Source organism: Panthera tigris, chromosome B2 (assembly GCF_018350195.1).
Source record: "Panthera tigris isolate Pti1 chromosome B2, P.tigris_Pti1_mat1.1, whole genome shotgun sequence".
In the NCBI taxonomy this organism is placed as follows: Eukaryota; Metazoa; Chordata; class Mammalia; order Carnivora; family Felidae; genus Panthera; species Panthera tigris.
This window is the reverse complement of record NC_056664.1, coordinates 143,612,889-143,638,975: the sequence shown is the minus strand read 5'-3', so window position 1 is coordinate 143,638,975 and position 26,087 is coordinate 143,612,889. Positions and strand designations below refer to the sequence as shown.

Genomic DNA, 26,087 nt, shown 5'->3' with positions numbered 1-26,087 from the left:
GCCGGAGTGCGTCCGGGCCGAGCCTGCAGGAGCCCTCGGGGCCCCGGGGATGCAACAGGGCGTGGGAGCCGCGGCGGGAAGAGAAGGGCCACCTAGCGGGCTTTGTTTCGGATTCCGGCAGGTTCCCCGAGCCGGAGGCTTTGGAACGCGAAGCCGACCGAGGAGGCACTTCCTTACACTAATTGCAAGGGGAAGGGAGTGACTCATGTTACACCGGCTCGTAGCTTCCCTCCCCGTAACTGCTAAATTGTAGCTTTAAAAGGAAGTGACATGGGGTGGGGAGAGACGTCAGCTGAGGACCACTTTTTTTTTTTTTTCCCGAAGGGTCCACCCCATGGGTGGAGTCTCGCTTTTTTCTTTCCAGTGTTGGCTGACTTACAGCTCCTATAAACTAGTGGCAATTTCTGCACCCCAGCCTGCTCCCTTTCAGTTTCTGGTTCCCAAGCCCATGTGCCAGGGGCCGCCAGCAAGGAGGTATGTGCCGTTCGTGCGATTTCCAGGCGACTTCACCTCTGGGCGTGGCGGATGTTTGTGTGTGAGTGTCTGTGTCTCACTGTTATCCTCTGCGGGGCTGGACCTCACTAAAACCTCTGGAAGGGGTAGGTACAGAACGAGGAAGCGTGGAAGGTGGAGAAGGAAGTCAGGCTCCAGTGGGGACGTGGAGGGGCAGAGCCTGGAAGGCACGGGGGCTCTGCAGCCACAAAAGGACCCTTCCTTTGTGCTCAGCTGGGCGAGCGTTCGTTTCCCGGTGGTGATTTCGAGCTGCCGTTCAGGGCTTCCTCCCCGCCCCCCTCCCCCTGCGGCCCCCTCCCCTTGGGCCGAAGCGTTTTCTCTGCGATAGATGAAGCTGGGGAGAAGGTTCCTGTTACAGATCGGTCTCCTGTGTCATGCAACACGTTCTTCCGTCCCTGGCGTTTCTATGGCAACCACAAAAAAAAAAAAACCCTCCACAAAAGGCAGCCCCCGATATCAATTGATTTATTTGTATTTCGTTCCGAGTTTGCTGCTTTCCGGACCCGGTTATGGGCTCCGCTTGCTAAAATCCAGCACGGCTTTGTGGCTACCCCCTCCTCACTTTCATTTTGGTTTTTCCCTATCGGAGGAGGGCTGGGGGAGGGGTGTTGTCAAGGAAACAGGCATTTGGGATTACCTCTTTATTTACTTAATTTTTGGCCTATGAATTTCTCCGTCATATCTAGGAATTATGGAAGGAAGGGTTCTGTGTTTATGCGAGTCCTCCGTTTCTGGTCTGTTTTAGGAAACCAAGACAGTTTTCTAGACGTGGTATTAATGCCGTGAGCAGCCTAAGCAAGGGGCGAGCGTGCACTTCTTTATAGGAGGTGAGGTCCTCGAGAAAAGTTTTAGAGGGTGTTTGAGGACCAGCGCTGATGGGTACGTTATTATCTGCCCAGGTGTGCCCCATCGCCCAAATATGCAAAAGAGGGTTCTTTGCTCTAGCCTGAACTTACTCAGCACAAAACCCAAGTTCAACAAGTCCGAGTGGGTGACAAAAGGTAACTACTAGCAGGATTCTCTGTTTGGATTTTTTTGGTTTTGTTTCTGTTTTTCTTTGCACATCTTCCTTATGTGGATCACCTGTGCCATCCGCTCTCATTAAGGTCAGGGTCCGTACACCTTCTCGTTTTCAAAACCGGGAAAGCGTTAACCCATCTATGATTATGAGGCAAGCATCTGCAGTTGGAGAAAATTATCCTGAGAGGAGGGAGAAAGTGTGTGTGTGTGTGTGTGTGTGTAGGTGGGCAAGGATCAAAGTCCTAAGTTAAAGCTACTGAATCTTCTCATCCTTTATGGGGAGAAAAAGAATTGATTTTCAGGAAAAGTATAGAATACAAGAGAAAAGTATCATCTCTCTGGTAATAAGCAAAGTCAAATATGATTAGAATCAAGGACGTGTCTGCTAGAAAGTCCAAATGGGCCTGTTAACAGGTGAGAGTCTTTTATTCAGTAAGTGTGAGGAAATATCTGATAACGGACACTATTTTCTTAATGGGCATATCCCGAGTTACAAGTTAGCCTTTATAAGATAGATCAATAGTCGTCTCATCCTCGATTCTTAAAATTATCTGTAATTTTAAGTAAAGACTTGTGAAGGTCGCTCAGCCCTCCGAGTCCCTTCTCGTTCCTGAAACCAAAAACATTACTCAGAAACCTCAGGCTAACCCCTCAGCATGGAAGCAGGAAGAAGGGGTGGTTTTAATGAGGTTCTGTTTGCAGAGATCCTGACCTAAACATGCCATTATCTGGGACTTCTAAAACTTACTATAATGCAAGAGGTCTCAAGTATTTCAGATACAAAAGGGACCTGAAAATGAGGACTGCATGGCATGGCACGAGGCTAGCCAGAACCAAATGGAGTTAAAGCCAAGAGAACTAGTTAAAGAGCAAAAAGCAAAGTGTCGTTGAAAAGAATTTGAAAAGCGCCTGTTGGCACACCTGAGCACTTGAGTTGTGGGTTTTCCGATGCTCACAAAGAGCATGGAAAGCAGTCTTGCTAAGTTACCGTTTTCCTAGTCTGAAAATGGTCCTCAGGGATGTAGATTTACCCCTTGACCCCGCAAAGCAGATGGATGGTGTGTGAGTCAGAGTCTGTGATGGGGGGCGCCCTGGAGTTTCCAGACCTAGCAGTTTCACAACAAAAAGCCTTCCGGCATGGAGTCCAGAGGGCAAGAATCGTTGGGAAGCACAGCCAGAAATAAATAAATAAATACTGTCCTATAAATGGACCCTGAGCAGAGCTTAAAAACATAATAATAGCCCTGACCTGGGGAAGGTCAGGGAGGCTATAGAGCAAAGCAAATTCAGGACGCCATGAAAGAGGCTGAATAGAGTTGGTTGGTTCCAAGGAAAGACCTTTTGACATTGGCGTCGGTTGCCGCTGAGTGGGGGCCTCACTCCAAGGCTCTGAACTGGGTGCCGTGAAACTGCGAAGAAAAGAGAAGTTGTGGTCTGTGCTCCCGAGTTAAAAATCAAATTAAAAGTTAAAAATCAAGTTAAAAACCCAAGTTAAAAGCAAACAGGTGTGAATGACATGTGCGGATGTGCACAGGTCTGGAGGGGAGGAGACCAGGCAGGAGGGAGGTGAGAGAGAGCAGACGGGGTTAGTCTGAGAACACCATGACCAGGAAGAGGATGTGATGGTTGGAAGGAGAAGAGAAACACAAGTCAAGGGGAATAAGACAACGTTGTCCCAGCTAACAGGGGTGGGTGGTAGGAGATGGTTCTCAGTTCTTGTCCCAAGTGGGGAGAAGTCCGTCTTTAGTGTGGGAATAGAGCAGGTATACCCTGTGCTGGTGGATATAGATTCAGGGGCAGAATTTTGTCTAAACCAGAGCAAGAAAGACTGGTAGAAGAAAGATGATGTGAGTAGGTGGTGGAATCATACCTCATCCAATGATTGTTGAGTTGAAGCTCAAGAAGTGAAGGCCAGACTTCAATCAAGTAAGAGATTTGGGACAGGGAGCCCCACATGCCCCTGTGACATCATCCTAATAATACCTACCATTGCCATTGCTTTGAATTGTGGGATGGTCAGATGAGCGTGGGGCCAACTTAACTACATTTTGTGCAGTCTGCCGTATTCTCAAAAGGAGGTCTAACGAGTTATGTGAAGACTCTACATTCACAGTTCTAAATGGTTTTTAATACCTAAATGTGTAGAGAGACCTATGTGATCAAGCCTGCTTAGTAATCATCCAACACTACCCAGAGCGGGGGCAACTCTAATTCAGTAGTCTTCGTCCAAGACAGAATCAGTTTGGAAATCAAGTTTTGGAACTCTGAAATTTGGCTTAATGTATGGACCAGGGAAGACCACGGCTAAGGCTGTGGGAAAGAGCAAGCTCAAATCAGGAACTCATTCTTTTAACAATATGCATTGTGCGTCTATTGTCTGTCGAGTGCTATGGACACAACTGTGAGCAAAACTGGATACAGAGTAAATGGCCACAGTTTTCAAATATCTGAAGCCTTTTCCAGGGAGATAATGTGACTTGCTGATCTCCATTTTCTTCTAATGACTGAGTAAGAGGAAATATCTCAAAACAAGAGCAATTTTTGGTGAGCATTATCCTGGGATGATCTGTCTAACCTATGTCTCCTCCACTTTTCAAGACACACTCTTGTTCCACCAAAGATTTTCTACCTGTTTTTGATTTTGTCTTCATTTTGTTACTCTAGTTGGGTTTGTTCCACTTCTTCCTTTGATCCTAAATCCTACTTTTCAGTCACCCTTCATTCATCCCTTTATACATTCATGCTTACATCATCCATCCACCCATCCATTACTCACTCAACAAATGATATTGACTATCATGTGTCAGGCACTGTAAATGATGGATATAGCCATAAATAGGAAACTATTTCTTTCCTAAATAAGCTCAGGAGCTAACGGGGAGAGAAATGTGGAAACAGCCCCTTAAACCAGAGGGTGTTATCTTTGAGAGATGCATTTATTGGCTAATGGTGCTGCATTCTTGTTTCATTGAACAAATTTATACATAGATTGTGCTGGGCAGAGAATGAAAGAGTGGTTAGCTGTTGGCCATTGTCCATGTTAAAGTTTTCTTGTATCTTTCACACTGGTTGAGCTTATGGCTGGTGTCAGTAAACATTTGTTGATTAATGAAATGGGAAGAGGTAGGATTTCTGACCCAGGAGCCATAGAGGAATAGAGTCCAGAAGACTTACATGTTCTCTTTCTGAAAAGTACAAACTGAGCCTTAATCTCTCAAAGTTCCCGCATAGCGAGTTACTTGTAGACTTCCATGGGACTATAGCTCCCTCCAGACGCACTCAATGTATAGCATTTTTAAAAGAGAAACTCCCCCCTTCATCAAAATTATATGGCCAGTGGTTTACCAGAGAGCCTCTTGTCATTTAGAGCTAGGTTTCCCATAACATTGCAAGTCTATGTCTCCTTCCTACAAAACCTAGATTTAGGTTTCAGCACCTTAAATCTAAATATCCAAAATACAGAATGTTAAAACTTCGTTGGAGTACTCCTGTTTATATTTCCTGAGGTCATGAAGCTCCTCTTGGAATTGTTTTGTGCCCACTTGATTTCCTACCTTCATCATGGAATTTATATGGGCAACCTAAAAAAGTTCTTCTGGAACACCACCCTCCTCTGCTTGTCAGACCTTCAGAGAAAACATTTAGCAAGTTCCCCTTCTTAGTTATTTTGATCTCATATGAGGTCAGCTTCTTCCTCCAGCATGAAGTTGTTGCAGAGTTCCAGATAATTCTGGTTGGCATAGATCTCTCCCTTCTGAATTTGGGTTGTACATAGTAGCTATTTCATGGTCATTTCTATGTGGGCTCCTACAAGAGAAGAGGCCACATTTTGGACTTCTTAGGAGTCTGAAGCTGATCACTAAGATTTCTGCAGAAGGTTATCGCTCAGTCTGGGGGATGACAGGTAACTTGCAGAAGCCATCAGAGATGTTGAGGTGACCGGCCAACCTGTAGGCTCTCTGAGAACGCTTATAGCCCGCCTTCACGAGGACTTCCTGTGTCTATTACAGAGACCTCCCATGTATCAATTCACTTGATCCTTCTAACAAACCAAGCAGGTAAAAGTTTTCTTACTTTCCATTTTACAGATATAGAAGGCAAAGATTAGTGAGTTATTCACCTGGTTTCATAATAAGTAACGGAGCTAAGATTTCAACCAAGACCATAGCTTTCCCGAGCCCAGCTTGGAACCACTGTGCCCTCCGTATGGCTGGTTGGCATTGTATCCATCTGTCTGTGCCCAGGGCCAGCGCGGTGCTGCATGCTGAACAGACACGCAGCAAACATCTCTGACATAATCATCAGATCTCCACCATGCAGACCTTCCCCTGTATCCCTTTCGTCTTAGTTTTTGGGAGCTGCAGAAATACTGGAAGAGAGAGCAGTGGTTTTGAACTTGGGGAAAAACCAGTAGCAGAATGTATAAGACACGCTACTGTGGTTTTCAAGGAGCTTGGCTGTTCTGGTTTAGCCAGGGAAGTGATCTGGTGGGGAAGGGGAAGGGCCCTGTTGCTAAAATATCTGAACGACAGTGCACAGCATCACATCAGATTAAATAGGAACTGTTCTCAAAACACATTTTTAACCAAGGGTTGAACTTTGCTTAGAAATTGCTCTTAAGGACACCTGTGGTGGCTTCTTGAAAGGCTCCCAAGGCTGTGGGTGGAGAGTCCGACTCTCTTTTCTGCTGTTGATTGCCAACAAATCTATCACCGAGTGTAAAGGCAGAGTGTCATCTGGGAAGACATTGCCTGTGCTGATCTCAGACAAACTTTGAAATAAGACCTGGTGAAATGAATTGATGGGGAGGGAAATTTGGTCTTTTTCCCATCTCCATCGGCTCCCTCGTGAGCTGTCACCTCTCTGTGGGCAGAGGTTAACCCAGGCTGATGAAATTTTAAAGAGTCTGTCCGTACCAAGTGCTTCTTCCCAGAATGCTGCCGCTCTCAGCACACAATCAGTGCAGTCCCCGAACCTTCCTACTGGGACCAGCTCATGCCCCCCTTTTCTTTCTTCTGCTGTGGGGAAGGGCAGGTTGCATGGAGATATGGCGACAGCTTCTTTCCCCAAATGTGCACCAGCCTTTGGGTCTGTCTCTCAAACTTCTGGCCTCTGTTTTCCTCCATCCCATCATACATGCTTTAGGAAACTCACTCGAGATGCCGTTACGTTATATGACAATTCAGTCTTTATGGTTCTATCCTTTTTATTTTTTTGTTTTTTTTAAGTTTACTTATTTATTTTGAGAGAGAGAGAGAGAGAGAGAGAACATGAGTAGGGGAGGTACAGACAGAGGGAGAGAGAGAGAATCCCAGGCAGGCTCTGCACTGTCAGCACAGAGCCCGATGTGGGGCTCAAACACATGAACTGTGAGATCGTGACCTGAGCTGAGATCAAGAGTCAGATGCTGAACCCACTGAGCCACCCAGCGCCCCTTTATGGTTCTATCCTAATGACTGCACTGGGTGCTTCCCGGTGGACTGGGGTTTTCTAACTGCACTGTTTCTTGCACAGAGCAGTGTCTGGCATTGAATGGGTACTGTAGCCTAGAGAAAGGTGGGCTCAAGGAGTCAGGGGTCAGATGGCCCCCGCCAGGACTTCCCAGGCTGACTTTCCTTGAGGACCAATTCTCAACCTGGGCACTGTTGACATTTTGGGCCAAGTCATTCCTTGTTGTGGGGCCTTGCTGTGCACTGCGGGATGTTTGCATGCCAGTAGTCACCTCCCCACCCCAGGAGTGACAGCCAGAAACATTCCAGACTTTGTTAAATGTACTCTGGCAGGGGGAGTTACCTGCCATTGGGAACTCTAGGGAACTCTTACATCTGACGCTCAGAAACCCGGTTAGCTGGCTGGTGATCTAAGAGAACTCATCTCTCAGGACTAACTCGCACTCACCAGCTTTATAACAATGGCCCCAACCAAAGGGGCAATTCGTTCATTTAAATCAATTGATAGGAATTGAAAAATAATAAGAACACAGGTGTAAGCACAAAATAATCAAATGTGGCCCCCTGCCCAGGATTCCATTTAGGTCGCCCCTACCCCTCAGCTGGCTGAGTCCGGGGTGGGCAGGGGGGCTAAACTTTGGGTGGGACAACCCACTCCCCAGTCCCGGTGGGATGGATTAACATATGTAAGGAAAGATTTGTGAGAACAGCTCAGTATTCCTGACTTCTGGTGAGTCTGCTGGGATTTACTGATTAATTCCCAGTTTCTAGGCCAACCAGTGTGCTCCCCACCCAGGTCTCCCTCTTTTTATTTGCCTCTTAGTACCCACCTCCAATTCTGTAGGCATTTCAAGCCTCTCCTGCCTTCTCACTGAAGCCAGAGGGTCACTTTTATTGCTGGTCCTGGGACCAGCTCCTACTTCAGGTAAACCCCCCCCCCACCCCGCCTCGGCATCCCCAAGGCTCCCCAACGGCTCCCCAGCAGCTCTCCAGCCCGGTGCCGGCAACGCTAGGCGTCTAGTCTGTCCAGGTGTTGTGTCTGCCCTTCTCCTCCCTTCTTCCTTCCAGGACCAGAAAGATGGGCTTGGGGGGGTGGGGTCTATTCTTCCAAACTCCCACACAATTCCAGAACCTTCTCACAGCATTCCTTCGTGAACCCTTGTATCCAGCCTATGGTTGGCCAAGCACTGAAGGTACAGAGATGAACCAGACAGAGTCTGCCCATGGGGATAAGACAGACTATTAAAAGCATTGCATACTCTTGCATGATGTGCTCTCTCCCATAACTTCCCTGGATCTTCTTTCAGGGTTAAAGGACCTTCCATAGCTTCAAAATGAGCAGAAATTCTACATCTTAACCCCTGAATCATGTGGAAATTTAAGAAGTTACTTAAGACCAAATAATCTAATGAAAGTTTTGTGGTGTCACTAAAATCCTCATTTGGCCTCCATTTCTAGCAGAATAATAGGGTTAAAGTTTAAGTAGGGGAAACAGGGAGAAAGGACTGCGGAGATATTTTAAATGTGCCTGATTGTTTTAATTATTTATATTGGGTCCAATTTTAGCTAGATTGAGATTTCATCCCCCCTCCCCTTCTTCCACTCCTTCTGTCTTCTCAAATGGTTGAATCTGTGATTTGCCTTTAAGACAGTCTGGTCTTAACAGCTTCCCCTCCGGCCTGGTCCCCCAGAGAAGATGTACCTGTCTTGAACATGTGCTTAGCCAGGCTGGGATCTAGTTGTTCCCTGTGGGTGTTGGGCAAGCATTGAGTTGCAATTTCCCAAGAACGGTTATGCTATGTGGCCCACCCTGCCTGCCTCTCTGGGCAGGGAGAGGATTAGCAGGTAGGGAGTCAAGGTGTCCAGTCCTTGTCAAAGGCCACAGGAATATTTCATTAGCGAGAATCTGGTGACTGTCCCGCCTCCTTCCCTAGACACTTTCTGCTGGGCCACAGAGACTGGGGGTCTTTTCGGGACAATGAGAAGCAGCACGGCACAAGGGAGGACCAGGGCAGGGTAGCAAAGCCTGGGTTGGGGCTCCAGTCCTAGCCACCTGCTTCCTTTCAGTGGGACCTTGGGCTTCTTGAAACTAGGAGCTGTCTCTTGGTGGGTACTGTCCCTGGCACTGGGAGGTAGCCTCACATGTCCTGTGGCCTCATTTCTCAGTCTGGTCAGGGAGGAGTCCAGGCGTAGACACAAACGTCTTCAACCACCCACAGGTTGCGGTCCTATTGGGGAGTGCGCCAGCAATTGTGCTGAGCTGCGGGAGAGACTGGGCCCAGGTCACCCAAGCATCCGTTTTGCGGAAAGATCTAAAATTTATTTTACCTTAAAAAAGACAACAAAGATGGATGTGCCATGATATAACACACAACATTTACATGAATTTTTAACACAAAACACGCTTGATTGTTTGGATGGCTTTAGGCCATAGCTCCAGACCTTTTGGAGTTAGCTTCCTCTGCTAAAGGGAACATTTCTGCAGAAACTTCTAGAGTGCTGAGTCGGATGATCTCTAAGTGACTTTGTGGGAAGGAAGAGTCGATATATTGTGCTGTCCCTTTCAATGCCTTTCCTCTTTACCACTGTCACTAAATGAGGAGTCTTGGGGATGGGATGGGGTGGGGGGAAGCAGGGTTTGAGTCATCTCTGAGAACTGGCCTGCCTTGACTCTGTTTTCTCCTCTCTCTGTTCCTGATGGTATAACTGATGGGGGGTTGCTTGGGTCTCTTTTTGGCTCTGGTCACCCACCACCCACCTTTTTGGCCTTTCCTCCCTTCTACTGGAATAACCCCATCTCTGGATTAGCACAGTGCCTTGTTCTGTTCTTTCTAATGTCTCTTCCTCTCCCATTGCCTTGACTATCTCTCGAGTAAGGAGTTACTTTAACTCCTACTGCCTGCAGCTATCTTTTATCTTATTGTCAGTTTATGATACATTACTTCCCATCCTCATAAGTATTTCTTTCATTGGGATTATCTTTTGAAATTTGGACGAAACAGGCAAGTAAAATTTGCCGATTCTAATCCCAACAAGCTGTCATAAAGGTACCCATTACTCCACACTCTCCAGTGGGGAGAAAAATAACCTAAGTCAAACCTCTGTAAATAAGAAGGCTGGATAGACCTTGTTGTAATAGAGGGAAAGAGGAGAACCCGACACCTAACTACCCTCAATAAACCACTTTTTTTCCCTTTCCAGTTAAACTTTGTTGGAGGAAAAAAAAAATTCTGAACTGTGGACTTTGCCCAGGCATAAGCAAACCATGTTTTATTTGGTATATTCGAGAATAATAAGGAAGAAGGGTCGACCTCGTGTGTGTGTGTGTATGTGTGTGTGTGTGTGTGTCCGTACTCTTCTTAAAACCGTGTTATTAGGCCACCTGGCTGGCTTGGTTGGTAGAGCGTGTGACTCTTGATCTCAGGGTCAGGAGCTCGAGCCCCACATTGGTTGTAGAAATTACTTAAGTAAATAAAGCCATATTCTTAAGCATAGATACGCTGTGTCACTTGGCCCAACATTTCACTGAAAATGCGAATAACGCTGTGAAATTATTAGGCTGCTGTGATGTCTGCACATAAGAAGTCTTACCACATATTCCAGTGCAATGTATATTTGCATATTTGTGTGACACAGGATGGTGTGATCTGCATTATGGTGTGGAGCCTGTTGAAAGTAGAGAAAAGGTACTCTGTGACCACAGGGGGTTTATTATCTAATTTAGTTTAAACCAGCAAGTCTGCCAAAATGCATTCCATTTAGGAGATGGTAGAATATCTACTTAGGGACGGATTCGACCATGTGGAGCCAGCCCCAAATCTGTAGTGGGAAATAATTATTGTTAAAAGCCTATGTACTTTATGAGGCCAGATCTGATTTTACCCTGAACCTACGGCGTGTATAATACCGAAATTACTGGCTTAACAAGGGTGGTCACCTGTTTGCCTGCGTAAATTGTGAAAAAGCAACCACGATAGCAAGGTAGGAAAAGAAGGAATGGTCGACTGAAAAAACTTGTCCGGGGGCGTCTGGGTGGCTCAGTCGGTTAAGCGTCCGACTTCGGCTCAGGTCGTGATCTCACAGTTTGTGGGTTCGAGCCCCGTGTCGGGCTCTGGGCTGATGGCTCAGAGCCTGGAGCCTGCTTCCGATTCTGTGTCTCCCTCTCTCTCTGCCCCTCCCCAGCTCACACTTTGTCTCTCTCTCTCTCTTAAAAATAAATAAACATTAAAAAAAATTTTTTTAAGATCGTCCATGGTTGAGACACACTCACGTCCGGCAGAACCGAGGTCCTGAGCCGTTGGCGTGGTGTCTAACCTACTCCATTTACTAAGGGAGGAGAGTCCAGATGCTAGTGGAAGAGAAGTTGCCATCAAAAACAAAGAACGGTTTTGTCAACTTTAGTTCTAAATTTTCGCTTTGCCGAAAATTATTTTCACTCGAAAAGAAAGTTGTCCCTGGTTCACAGGGGTGACGAAGCTGATGGCTACACGTAAAGTCCAGGTGGCCAGCTGCCTGCCCTTGGGCCGTAGCCCTCCTGCGCGGAAGCCGAGCTCTGAGCTGGCCATCCAGGTCCAGATGGAGTCTCCTGGAGCGTCTGCTCTCTGTTCTCAGTCTCCTTCCAACCTCAGACTCCAGTGGAAGGAAAGGAATCAAAGGAAGAAAGGGTGAGCCTCCGTGGAGCTGGCCTGCTGACCTGGCAGGCTCGGTCTTTGATGCAGAGGCAGAGTTGGGGACGCAGCCACAGGTGGCACGGAGGGAAGACGTGGCTCTAGCCAGCTACATCTCACCCCCTGTACTCCCGTCCCCAGGCCTCCGTGGCAGAGCCTTGCCCACGTTCTCAACCTTGCCTGCCTGTTAGAATTGCCTGCCTTGGACCAGCTGCTTGAGTCTCTGGTTCCTCAATTTAAAAAAAAAAAAATGTTTTCTAGGTGATTCTGAGGGGCTGGGAGAACAGGAGCCGGGTGACAGAAAGAGGGTGGCTAGTAAGACAGTGACTGGGCAAACAGAAACCAGAACCAGGAGACAAGCAACGGGGATGATGATGATAGCCACATTTACGGTTATCATGTGCCAGGCAGGGTTCCAGAAACAGCTAATCTTCACCATGACCCCGTGAAGTAGGACCTACTGTCTCCATCTTACCGATGAGGAAACTGAGGTTAAGTAATCTGCCCGGGGTCGTGGAGCCCGTAAAGGCAAAGCAGCTCTTTGGCTCTTGAGTCCCTGCCCTAGTGGGTGTTAAGGCTGATAACTTTCCCTGACACAGCCTCTTCAGATACTCAGTCTGCAAGGTTCCGTGTTACAAGAGTGCAGCAAGGAGCTCAGAGCCTACTTCGTAACTAAAACAAAAGGAATAAAGCGGATGAAACCAGTTGCAGGAAATCCCCTCATCCCTGATTTTGTTTTGCCTTGTGTTTTGCCCGGCACCTCTTGGATTTCACTTTAATGTGGTGGTAGAAAGTCATAGCAGAAAGAGTCGGGAAGGTTCTATCATCTCTGACCGACATATGTTCCTAGGATGGAGATAGAGTTACATGACTGAGTTTTCCCACGTCAAATACAGCTTGGTGGCATTACATTATCAGCTGGAGCGATGGAAAGTAAAATGTCCCACCTGCCTGTATGAAGGCTGCTTCACTAACGAGGATGCCCCGATCTGGGTGCTGTGTCACAGCTCCATTCCACTGACATTGTGTCAGGTTATTCATACGCGGTGAGCAGGGTGTTTGTCTGGACCAGTGCGGTGGATGTGACTGACCATTGAAGTCATTCACGTTACGAATCTTTGCTAAGCACCTGCCACGGCCAGGTCCACGCGCTGGACACCGTGGATACAGACGAAAGCACTTTTGCTCCTAAGGAATTCAGGCTGTAGGACGGCAGACAGATACACAGAGGAAAACATTCATTGATGTTACACGGCCTTGGTACTGTGCTGAACCTTTTACATCACTTCCCCAGGCAGTAAGTAATCTGTACCACGCAAGGGTTAAGTTCTTGAATCCTGAACTTCACAGCGAAGATAGAGGGGACCCTGAGAAGGCAGGGAAAAGGGCATGTCTCGATTTGGGGGAGGGCAGCTGGGTGGTACAGGCTAGGGCAGGGTTTGGAAAGATGAGCACACGCCGGGCAAGTCAACTGGGGGAGGGGGAAGGGAGGGCAGCAGGCAGATGGGACAGACCCGGAGTGCAGAAGTGGGACAGTGAGCCCTGTGGGGCAAAATGACCACTGAGGTGTGCCCTCTAGGAAAAGCGTCCTGACCTCCTCACTGCCCTGCCCGCCCTCACTTTTTATTCTAAAAACACACTGCATTTTGGGAGGGTAGCTGTTATCATTTAAATTTCTCTCCTCCTCCTTCCCTACTGTGTAGCCAGCTCCTGGATGCCATGGGGCGTTTCCACTCCCCTGGGTGGTGCCTCAGTAAATATTGGGGAAGGAGTGACGGGCATCCTCCGGGGAGGGGTCCTTACGGGGGGGGAGCCTCTCTCACCAACCCCCCCCCCACCCCCCACCGATGATGCTGCCAGTTTTATTGCAGCCTGAACCACATCAGAGCAACAAGCTGCCGGGCCAGCAGGGCTTCTGTCGGAGGCACTGAACCTCTTTCCCCAGGAGATGTTTCTGTCGTTAGAGGATGCAGTTCAGCGGCAGCCCCAAACACGCGCAGTGCCCCGTGGCCGTGGAAGTCCTCCCGTGGTGGCCCGTGCGGGTCCCAGTGTGTGAACTGTAACGTCGCACAGAACCTCCCGCTTGGTATGAGCTCTGCGCTCACGGTCTTGAAATTCTTCCTAAATTCTGACCAAGGGGCCCTACGCTCTCATTTTGCACCGGGCCCTGAAAATGATCTAGTCCCTACGGCGTTGAGTCTAGAGAGGTTTATTGGGTGTTCGTGAATGCCAGGGAGTCTGGTGGGGCTATAGTTCTGCTCTCACTGCGGACAGCTGTTCAAAAGCAAGACTGTGTGAGACAAGATGGCCACATAAAGATACGTCCGTGACCACCAGCAGCTCAGGGCGTGGATGCCACTGCCAGCCAGTGTCAGTGAGGCCATCTCGGAGTAGGAAGGATGGTGTGTTTGTTGGGCAAAGCTTGTGGTAAAATTGTTCCCACACATTCTTTACCTCTGGCCATGTGATTAAATTTTCAACCGAATCTTCCTGAAACTCAGTCTGAAGAATGGCTCTCTGTTGATGGTGTTTCCATGGTTTTTTGGGGGGGGAAATAGAACCATCTTCCAACATACGAAGATGCCAAAATCCAAGGCCAAAGTTGCCTCAACTAAGAGAAATCATTTCTGGTGATCGTGAGAGATTATTGCTCTCCTGTGCCCGTTTAAGTGTGTGTGTGTGTTTTCTGTATTTTGGTTGCCTTTCTGACTCGAGACCTGAATAAAAAATATATGTTTCAAGTTTTCTGTGAAAGACATCAACTTTATATTCAGTAGAAAATAACCTTTTAAAAAACAAAATTCTAAAAATTAATACGTAGATACTTTCAGGTGTTTGGAGATTCTGCCCACCCTGTTTATGGGAAATCTGTTTTCAAATGGGGAAGGATAGAAAAACGGAAAGGTGGGATTGCTGCCATTTTGAATTCTTTCAGTTATTCCAGCCAAGACAAATCACTTTTTAAGGAATGGAGAGAATTTACAGTTTTCATCTCTGAATTGCCATTCTCACTCTTGGCGATCTCGTGGGGAAACTGGAAAAGTATCATACGACTGGAGACAAGTGAGATTCCCTGTTTGCAAAAGCTGGGAAACATAAATACTGGGGCCTTTATTCTGGTATGCAGGACTTGGCCCCAAATATTTCAGTTCATTAACTAATAAATAATCACATGGAGCCAGCATCCACTGTAGCTAAATTCTGTTGAGTTGACTTAACCTAATTTTTTCATTGGTACCATTATTGGGTGGGTCAATGGGGAAAATGCCAGAGCAAAGGTGCTATCTTTATTTAAGTAAAACTGTAACAGAATGTACCCATATGCTTTTATGTATATGACAGGGCAGCTGGGGGTAGGGAGACCAGCTGGTCTCATAGCTAATGAAACAATGAAACAGGCATGTTTTTATTTCCACTATGAAACAGAAGATGGAACTCATGCTGTCTTTCCTCTTTTCTATTTTACATCTCTTTCTCATTCATTCCTGCCTACATTCCTTTTTAACTTCCACGAAGACAGTTCATTGAAACTGACTCCTCCTATTCAAAGGGTCAGCCTATCGTTCTTTTCTATTGTTAGGAATTTGACCACTTTTTACAATTCTTCCATTCATTCATGTAATTGTTGGATGGCTTTTTTGAGACATACTTTACATATCATAAAATTCATCCATTTTAAGTGTGTAGTTCAATGAGATGGTAAATGTATCCTGTTTTGCAATGGTCACCATTGTGTAATGGTCATTCATCACAGAGCCTTTTTTTGTCACCCTCAGCAAGTGCCTTGTTCCGATGGGATCCTCACTTGCACCTATAGCCCCGGGTGATCAGCAGTCCATTTTCTGTCTCTACAGTTTTGCCTTTTATGGGAGCTGCCTATCAATGGAATAACTCAACATGTAGTGTTTTGTGTCTGGTTTCTTTCATTTAGCATAGTTTTTCTGAGACCTGTCCATGTGTTGCATGGGTCAGTCGTTTGTTCCTCTGTTTTGCTAAGCAGTAGTCCATTGGATGGACTAACCACATCTTGTTTATTCATTCACCTGGTGATGGATGTATGGTTTTCAACATCCATCCAGGTTTAAGTTTACTGCTTTTTTTAAAAAAAAATTAATGTTTATTTATTTATTTTGAGAGGCAGAGAGAGTGAGCATGTGAACAGGGGAAGGGCAGAGAGAGAGGGAGAGAGAGAGAGAGAGAGGGAGAGAGAGAGAGAGAGAGAATCCCAAGCAGGCTCCACCCTGTCAGCATAGAGCCCCATGTGGAGCTCGAACTCATGAACCATGAGATCATGACCTGAGCTGAAACCAAGAGTCAGACTCGTAATTGACTGAGCCACCCAGGTGCCCCAGTAAGTTTACTACTTTTATTCCTGATTCAAAGTACAGGTTGGAAATAAGTCCCATTTTCTTTGCTGCTTCATCCCTATCCCCAGAATCCCATTTGAGGGACACGAACATTCACAGAAGGGCTTGGAGGAAGAGTGAGGAGAGCTGCCCCCACCGTCCCTGGCCACAGTGTCTGTCTCTCAGACTGTGCAGCAGGTGCTTCGACTTGGACGCTGTAGGTTGATCAAGCTAACAGCTCTGATCTGGGGGAAAGAGCAGGTCTCTCAGATCTAAAACTGGACAACAGGGAATATAAATTCCTGACTCCTGTCGTGGCTCATTTGTCTCCCACCCCCAAAAATGTAAAAATGTCCATGTTGCCAGACTGATGAACCCACTTTTCCCCACTCAATTATTCACCGCCCCATGGATTTCATTGCTTAAGTGAAGCTTTTGACAATTCACCGAATTCTATTTACGAATTCTTTCCGTAAGCGTCCGTTCCGCCCTGGCTCCTGGGGGGATGGGGTGAGCCGCCAGACGTCAGTCCCGCCTCCCAGGGTTGTGCTCCAGAGAAGCTTTGTCAGCTTCTGCTCTGTTGGGGCATCAAAGGGTAACTGACCTGGTTGCACTAGTAAAATTTCTTTCGCATATATGAGCCCTGAAATTTCATCTGATTTAATCACCATGAGTCTGCCGTAGCAAATACAGCCTATCACGTCTTTGGGTGGGTAGCATTGAAAGCGATGACAGGATTCAATGTCAGGTGTTCAAAACTTTTGACCCGCAGAAGATTTTCTCTGGATCTTAAGCCCAAAGCCTAATTATCCTACGTGGTGGCAATGGCTTCTGTGGTCTTGCATGCCTAGGGCTGATTTCCCGTCACTCTTTGTAGTATATTCAGAGTTGTGCAATCATCACCACTATCTACCCTTAGAGGATTTCATCACTGAAAAAAAAAGAAAAAAAAAAAAAAAACCCATACCCATAGGCTGTCACTTCTCCTCTCCAGCCCTGGACAACTACTAGTCTACTTTCTGTCTCTACAGATTTGCCTCTTCTGGATATCTCCTATAAACGGACCCAGATGATATGTGGTCTTCTGTGACCGGTTTCTTTCACTTGGTCTAATGTTTTTGAGGTTCCCCCATGTTGTAGCATGTCTCAGTAATTCGTTCTTTTTTGTGACTGAATAATATTCTATTGTGTGGATACACAGCCTTTTGTTTATCTGTGCGTCAGCTGATAGACATTAGGGCTGTTTCCATCTTTTAGCTTTCACGAACAATGTTGCTGTGAACATTCACATACAGATTTGGGGTGTCCGATTTTGGTCGGAGCGCATATCTAGGACTGGAATTCTTGGGTCGTATGGTAACTGTTTAACATCCGGGAAACTAGAGGCGCCTGGGTGGCTCCGTCAGTTGAGCGTCTGACTCTTGATCTCGGCACAGGTCGTGATCTCAGAGGTTTGTGAGATAGGGCCCCCCATCGGGCTATGTGCTGTCGGTGTGGGGACTGCTTGGGATCGCTCTCTCCCTCTCTCTGCTCCCCTCTCGCAAAATAAATAAATAAACTTTTAAAAAAATATTTGAAACAAAAACATCTGGGGAACTTGAGCTCGGTGTTTTCATTCACTGCCTAAAATCTTCTCTGAGGCCAAGGAAACTGAGGCTTTGCAGAGATGTCTCAGACTTTCAAATCAAGCCCCTTTGCTAGTCAGGCCTATCTGAAAATGATATTATTGAACTGATGCAGGAGAATTTTATGCATGAGATGCCACAGGAAAGAAACGAAGAAGGAACTATCAGAAGGGCTCTTGGTTCAACTCACGTAGTGGTAATTACATGGGGTTTTATGACAGGGAACCAGGGCTGTGTCCTGTCCGACCTGAGGTATCTCTGTACTGCCCTCAAAACAGTAAAAATGGTTTCTTGGGTGTGTTTAGCACCGTGTCCCTTTTTCTTTCTTTCTTTCTTTCTTTCTTTCTTTCTTTCTTTCTTTCTCTTTCTTTCTCTCTTTCTCTTTCTTTCTCTCTTTCTCTTTCTTTCTTTCTCTTTCTTTCTTTCTTTCTTTCTTTCTTTCTTTCTTTCTTTCTTTCTTTCCTTCTCTCCTTATTTTTGTTTTATTTTTACTTTTACTTTAAGTAGACTCCACGTCCAATGTGGGGCTTGAACAGACGACCCTGAAATCAAGACTAGCGTGCTCTACCGACTAAGCCAGCCAGGTGCCCCAGTGGGTGCCTTTTTCTAACAGTTTTAAGACACTAGCTTTTTTTTTTTTTTTTTTGCATCCAGGCATTGTATTTCCAGAGCTCTCCACTCTGCCAGGATTTGCTTTCTTAGAAACTAGGAAGTTCTGTGAAGAGCGTTATCTGAAACCCAGAAGCACTTGCTTTCAGTATTGAATCCATTTTTTGTTCTCCCATTTGAGCCAGTATTTACTGATCTTTAAGAATTAAATTACTGTTAGACTAAAGCTTAGATCAAGGATTAAAAGAGTAAGTCTCCCAGCAGTAAACCATTTGCTAAACTATACTTCTGCCCATGGGGAGGACCAGTTGAAATGGTACCTTGAGGTTTTGTAAGAATGTATTTCCCCCATATTTCTTGATATTTAGTTATTACTTACTCTGTAAGAAGAGTGATGGAGATATAAAGAGCATAACTATGAAAAAAGGCAGCCAATGAATTGTACATATATAAAAATCACTTTAATATTTTGTAGCGTTTTAAACAAATTGTCTTATTTTTCATCCCCAGTAGTTTTGTGAGGTAGGTTGATGGGAATGACCGAAAAGGAAACTGAGGGAGCAAACTAAACAAGTTGTAGAACTTCCCTGAGCCTCCATTACCTTATCTATAAAATGGGTACATGGATAAATCACAGAACATTATCAATCTCAAGTGATATACAACATACTTAAGTAATCTGAAAAATGCGGTGCAAAAGTTTGAGCTCTTTTTTTTTTTAAACTAAAATACATTGCCTAAAATAAAATAAAATACATTACCCAAGTGGGGTAGTGCATTACCCCAATACCCTTCTACCAGGGGTATTTACCAGCATCAAGAAGGAAATTACTATTTTCCATTGTCTCTAACTCAGAACATCCTTCTGGAGTGTTAATTGCCCAACCATTTTTAAAAGCCATTGGTTGATATCTGGGAAAGCTGGAGGGGCGCTGTCCGAATAATTCAGCAATTCCAGCTCCAGGGGTCATTAACACGTCATCTAGACTAGAGGAAAAAAACTGGAAATACCCTAAGTGTTCATCAGTGTGATAATACATTAATATTTGGCGTGGTCACAGAAAAGAATACTTTTCTGCACTTAAAACGACGAAACTACGTGCATAAAATTTCAAAAAAATATTGTGAGTGTAGAAAGGAAATCACAGAAGGATTCAAATATTATTTTCACACCTCTTTACAACTCAAAAATTATGGATTGTTTGTGAATACAGATATATCCAGTAGAAGAATAGACACATAGAAGAAAACACGAATTTCAATCTCAGATTGGGGAAGTGGTTTCAGTATCTATACTATGTTATTTCCTTAAAAAAAAAATCAAATGTGACTAAATATCAATGAGGTAAAACATTTCGGACGTTTTGTATATTTAAAATATTTCAGAAATTGGTGTGCCCGGATCACTCAGTCGATGGAGTGACCTACTCTTGATTTCAGCTCAGGTCATGATCCCAGGGTGGTGGGGTCGAGTCCAGCTCTGGGCTGAGTGCAGAGCCTGCTTGGGATTCTCTCTTTCTTTCCCTCCCTCTCTCTCTGTCTCTCTCTCTCTCTCCCTCCCTCTACCCTTCTCTCCCCTGCTCGAACTCTCTCTTCTCTCTCTCAAAAAAAAAATTTTTTTTTCAGAAATTAAAAAACATTTGATGGCTTATCATCCAGACTATTTCCTAAGCATAGAGATAACACTTTTCTTGTCTCACAAAAGTTAGCTCCTGTGCTGGGCATGTTTTTATTGACCTTCCATATTGTAAACGTCTTTTGTCACTAAATATACATTCTCATTGTTTTTTTTCCCTGTGCCTCATAAGTCTTACTGTTACAATTTAATTATTTACTCAGAGAAGAATGTTTAGAACAAACAAAACTGCTGGTGCTTCCTCTTAATATTTGTCAATTATTTTCTACTTATTTATTTGTAATTCGAAATTATTTCTAATCCGCCTAAGATATATTTGGTCTCTGACACTGAAGGAGCTCATAACCTAAAAAGCAGAGGTGAAATTAAAGTCTGTTTTAATTAGGGCCCAAAGAACCCATGGAGTTTCCTAAGGAATTCCTCAAATTTGGGAAGTCACTATGGAACTTTAGTTTACTATGACCAAAAATAACAATTAATCAAACAAGTGCCTGGCTTGGAAAGAGGATTCGCCCATCCTCGGGCGACCCAAACTGTCACTGGCTGTTGCCCATGACTCCCTTCAGTTTTCCCTGTTTCCCAGATGCCATGTGGTTTGCCTGTGTCCCAGGATACCCTGCGGTTCTGCGTCCCAGGATGTTCTGTGGGTTCCCTGTGCCCCAGGATGCCTTGCAGTTTACTTGTGTCTCTGGTCTCCCTTTCGTATTCACTGTGTCCTAGGCTGTCAGTCCTTCAGCAGGAAGTGGCCCAGAGGCCTCGCGAGGCTTTACTGTCCCCTCTATTCCTGGATGCATTCCTGATGTGGATTCTGGAGATGCACCAGTTAAGACCACGACCTAAGCTCCCTGCTGTGCTAGGGTGTCCATTCCCTAATCTCTAATGGTAGTGTGTCCCTTTACAAATCTAAACAATTTGCCTCTCTGCTTTTGTTTTTTCTTCCTTCCACAGAATCCATCGTATAGGTAGCTAAGTATATCAGAACTGGCAGTGGCCTTACAGGTAGTGAGAGTACTTCTTGGGTCTTTGGATGGGCAAAGGAAGGCCCAGGCAGCGGCTTCTGCATTCACCTTGGTTCCCCTCACTCCCAGCTGAGGTTATGTCGGCATGAGTGTAGTTCCAAGGTACAGCTTCATGATTTCCTATGGATTTTTAACTAGTGATTGAAAAAAGGCTGGTCTGTGACTCAGTAACAGTTGCTGCCTCTGAGAGAGGAAAATAGCATCTGGTGGCAGGGCCAGGAAGAAAGAGCACTCAGGGCTTTGTCCCTACCCCCCAGTGACGTGATGGGGCCAGTCACCTGACTGTCTCGATGGCCAATGTTTCATCTAGAAAATGAGTAGTCGGAGTATTGACCCCTGCAGTCTCTTTTTATTGGTATTTAATAGATGAAATTATAGTATGAATTAATGGAATAGGAAGGGTCTTTCAATAAATGCCTTGGATACAACTGGTGAAATATTTGGAAAGAGACCCACTTAGATCTTCATGGACTATCATAGCCCAAAATAAATGTCAGCTATAGATTAACCAGTTAAAAATAAAATTAATTCTGGACGATAATATTTAAATAAAAATTCTAATAAGCATTAAAAAATAAAAAATAAAATAAATTAATCCTGGAAAAACAGTGACGTGTTTTGTGCCGTTTGAAAAGTGAGGGTAGAAGGACAAACTTTCTAAGTGTAAACTTTATGAAAGAAATCACTGTTCTTCACAATAATTTAAAGCCCCAATGAGCTAAAAATAGAAGCCAACTAGAAAAATGGTCATTCTAAATGGAATAGGAAGATGTTATTCTCCTTAATAGATGAAAAGCTCTTAAAAATCAATGTGCAAGAGATAAATGGGCAAAAAATTAAAAGGCAAGTCATGAAGAAAAAGCCATAGTTTAATAAATGTTAAAGAATATCCAGCTTTACTTGTCACTCCAAAAATTAAAACAATGCGACACACTTTTAATGTATGAAGAGCGAGTCTGGTTTTTGTTGTTTTTAGATGAGAATTTTTATTGTTGACATAAATGTGATAAAATGGGTATTTTTGTATTTTGCTGCTAAGAACATAAGTAACCACCAAACTTTTGGAAAATGATTTGGCAATATTTGCCAGATACCTTACACTTTTATTCCTTGAACCCAGATATCCTATATGTTCTAAAGACCTAACTCAAGGTTCAGAAGAAAAGTTATGCCTGAAATTATTAATCATGGCTTTAGTATTAAAAAGGCAAAAAGAAGTCTAAATATACAACGATGAGGCAGTAAGGTAATAATCATGATGTGCCCAGTATAAGTACTAGACGAGTTATACTGTGATATTTGGACACATTGAAAATGATCTCACTAAAGCTTAACAAAAGGGCATATAAAACTGATTCGACCTAAGAGTTCAACATATTTAAAAACAAAAAAGGCGTCTGCCTTTTTATGCTAAGTTCTACCTAACAAAGAAAAAAAGAAAAAAGGAAAAAAGCCTATGCATTCACCAAAGACTGAAAGAAAATAAACCAAAATGTCAGTGACAGTTTTAGGTGCTAAAATTTCTACATTTTAGAACTTGACAAATTTTTATGTAATGAATGTGAATTACTGTTATAATGGAGGAGAATAATCTTTAAAAATATCCATGACTATGGCTTAGTGACTTGCATAGAGCATATAGTTTCCTTTACTTTTATCAGATTGGTATTTTAATAGAAGAGTTTTTGTTTAAAAAAACAAAACAAAACCAGTCCGCTCTGGTCCCCAACCAACATCTGAGCTCCCCTACTGGAGTTCAAGTAGGTAATTTGCTTTCATTTTGAGTTATTTTCATGTCAGTTTGATATATTGCCTCATGCAATTTTAGCATTTGTAAAAGAGAATTCTATGCTTGTTACACGCGATTTGATGGGTTAGGGAGCAATCATGGGGGGTTATCTGCATGGCTTTTGCAAGGAGAATAAATTGTTGGGTCATCTGACCTGTGCTTAATTTAATGGGAAAGAAACCTAGGTCTTTATCAGTTCATGCTTTCGCTTTTGCACTTTGCTTCTGACGATCCGGAGTTATTGGTATAAAGATTAAATTATATTAGATCGTCTAGAGATTCCGATTGAGTCACCATTTATGGTGTATCTACTTATTCTGTAAGAAGTGGAAGGGGTGGGGGCGCCTGGGTGGCTCAGTCGGTTAAGCGGCCCACTTCGGCTCAGGTCATGATCTCGTGGTCCGTGAGTTCGAGCCCCGCGTCGGGCTCTGTGCTGACAGCTCAGAGCCTAGAGCCTGTTTCAGATTCTGTGTCTCCCTCTCTCTGACCCTCCCCCGTTCATGCTCTGTCTCTGTCTCAAAAATAAATAAATGTTAAAAAAAAAAAAATTAAAAAAAAATTAAAAAAAAAAAAAAAAAAGAAAGGGAAGGGGTGGAGGTTCCTCCTGAGCCTGGAAATATTACTCTTTAGTTTTATTTTAAAGTTTAGTTTTATTGTGTTTAGGTTTTTTGTGTTTAGTTTTATTGTAAAAAGCTTTAGTTTATTGTGCACAGTGCTGACCCACATAAGGCACAGAGAGGGGTTCTGTAACAATCCCCTGTGCTTACCTTCAGAAGTCTAATGCAGTGGTATAAAGTTATAACAATAAATACGAATCAATGAATTTCTAACTGAATGGATGAATGAGTAGCTTTGTGGGCAACCTAATGCATGAATGGAGTTATCAATGGATTAATGAATGTTTGCACGGGTCCAAGAATATCTGTCCTGGATTCTACTGAACAGAAGTTGAAAAGAACATACCTGCTTTCACGAAGCATCCTCTGTTCCGGAGCTTTGTGACAAAAGGAGAAAAAGAAAGGGAGAGAGAGGAGGCCCACTTCATGTTTTATCACTGCTGTTATTAATGAAACTTTTCGAGGAATAGCCAGTCTGTAATGACCTCAAAAGCATTGTTCCTGTCTGAGTACTTCAATATTCTGTGGTCATATTTCAGACCTATCTAGAAACAAGGATACTGTAAGTCAACTTATTTTGGGCCCTCACAGCCAGCATTTCTGTCTTCAATAAATGATTCATGTCAGGAAAGCATTTAAGTGCTTTTGTTTTCTAATAAGTCCCTCTTTGGGTCCATTATGCATGAATCCAGTCGGGGAAATTGCCTGGGTTCATTGACATCACTTTATGAAAATCAAAGAAATGAAAGATTTAAAATCCAGCCTTATTGATCTCCCACCTTCCACACACTTCTTACCAGAAAAGAAGAGTTGGCCACAACAGGGCCTCCAAGAACTCAAGGGTCAAGGGTGCTTAACCAACAGTGAGGAACCCGCCAGAGAAAAGAGCCCATTTACTGGTGTCTGAGACACAGAAGAAAAAGGCCACTTGCTTATTTTGCCCGGAGTTACCGCCTCTGAGCAGACCCTCACAGAACCTACCCACCTTGAAATAAGCCCCATTGATCCTGACAGAACGAGTGGAGGGCTTCTTTCAAGCTCAACTCCCTGGTAGGGACCCCAGGGCATTAATGCTATGGCAGTTCCTATGAATCAGAAGCACTGTGGTTGACAGCATGTAGACTAGTGTCCCCATTTCCCATTTTCTGAGCCACACAATTGGGTTTGACAGAGCCTTTGCTCATCCCTTACCTCACTGAACTCTCCCACCACCCTTCTACGTGGCCAGTGAATCTGTCATATTCAATTGACAGATGACCAAGCTGAAATTCCTGGAGGCCAATGGCCAGGTTGATGCAGACACACAGACGGCCAAGAGTCAAACCCAGACCCGAGTCAATACTGGTGCTTCCCTTTCTGTACTTATGTGTGGACCACTGGTAGAGTCATGATTTCTACCTTCCCAAAGAGAATTCTAGTCCGGTTGATACATGCCAGGGCAAGGTAAGTTCCCAGTGTATCGCCCCCGGCACCCCCTGTATTTGCACCAAGTTAGCTATTGTGTACAGGAGCATCCCATGTCCACGTGGTTTTGTTACATAGCCCTCAAGCTTTGGTTCCCTATCACTTCACATCTTCTTGGTTTTCTCACTTCATATCTAATGCTCAGAACTCCCCCAGGACTGGCAGTTTGGGCATTTGTCTGAGGCTGGTGACCTCTGTTGGTTACAGGCCCTGTTTACCTGGCTACAGACAATGTTTTGTCCTGCGCGTAACGGCGAAGAGTCATGACTCCTAATGAGCTGTTGACCCAGACAGACTAGGTGGGCTAGGCCAGAATAAGTGAAGAGATTTGTGCGATCTTATCAACTTTACTGGAAAAACAATGCCAGAGAATGTGCTTGGCTATCTCTGGTGATTCAGTACTAGTGTCCTCACAGTTTCCTGGCCTGGCCATTCCCAGACCATGTGTCGTCTGGCCAAACTGAAGCCTGCTTTAAGGTTAGAGCTTCTAAATACTGAAAAGATTAGAGTTGTACCACTCTCTCAATGGGTACTGAGAGTGGAAATATTAAATTATAAAATAAATTTAAGGAAATTTCTGATGAAATTTTACATTTTGCCCTAAGTCTTAATTTAATTTTTTAAGTAGGCTTCATGCCCAGTGCAGAGCCCAACACAGGGCTCGAACTCACAACCCTTGAGATCAAGACCTGAGCTGAGATCAAGAGTCAAATGCTTAACTGACTGAGCCACCCAGGTGCCCCGCCACAAGTCTTAATTTTAAAGGCTTTCTATTATTATTATTATTATTATTATTATTTTACCTATTTTGAAACATTAAAGGTCAGATTTTATGAAAAAAATTTAGGCGCCATGATTTGCTGATGACCTAAGCACCTGTCTGTCCGCACCAGTAAGTTGTCCCCAACCTCACCCTGTTCAGAAGTCAGCCCCCTGCAAATTGCTTCCTGGTGGACACAGACACATCTATTATCTGCTCCCTCTTATATATATGTATATCTATCTTGTGTGTGTGTGTGTGTGTGTGTGTGTGTGTGTGTGTGTGTATATATATATATATATATATACCTTGTATATATATGTGTGTGTGTGTGTGTGTGTGTGTGTGTGTGTGTGTGTCCTTAGCTTCTTATTGCAAGGCTCCAGGGAAATGCTGTGACATTCCAAGGGCACCAAGATGACTGTGGTCTTAATTTTGTCAATATTGGTTTTTGTTTCTCTTCCACGGTGTAAAAGCAAGTCGCGTATCGTACGTCCAACTTACTCCTTCCATGCAGTTTATATAGATAACTCACTGGTATCGTCCATCGTTTTGAAGAGAGCTTCAGAACC

At 44.5% G+C, this 26,087-nt stretch overlaps 1 protein-coding gene across 5 annotated transcripts in view; it reads left to right on the top strand.

Annotated features, from left to right (window-relative positions):
- The first annotated feature begins 342 nt into the window (after positions 1 to 342).
- Positions 343 to 26,087, top strand: part of AGPAT4 (1-acylglycerol-3-phosphate O-acyltransferase 4) — a 124,832-nt gene continuing 99,087 nt past the window's right edge. For 3 of the 5 annotated variants that reach the window (XM_007097236.3, XM_042987483.1, XM_042987481.1), the window contains exon 1: positions 343 to 474. The gene's annotated coding sequence lies outside the window, so the exon portion shown is untranslated. Of the gene's footprint in view, positions 475 to 510; positions 534 to 575; positions 600 to 26,087 lie in introns of those variants that run through there. The other 2 variants (XM_042987480.1, XM_007097238.3) reach the window with 2 other exon arrangements.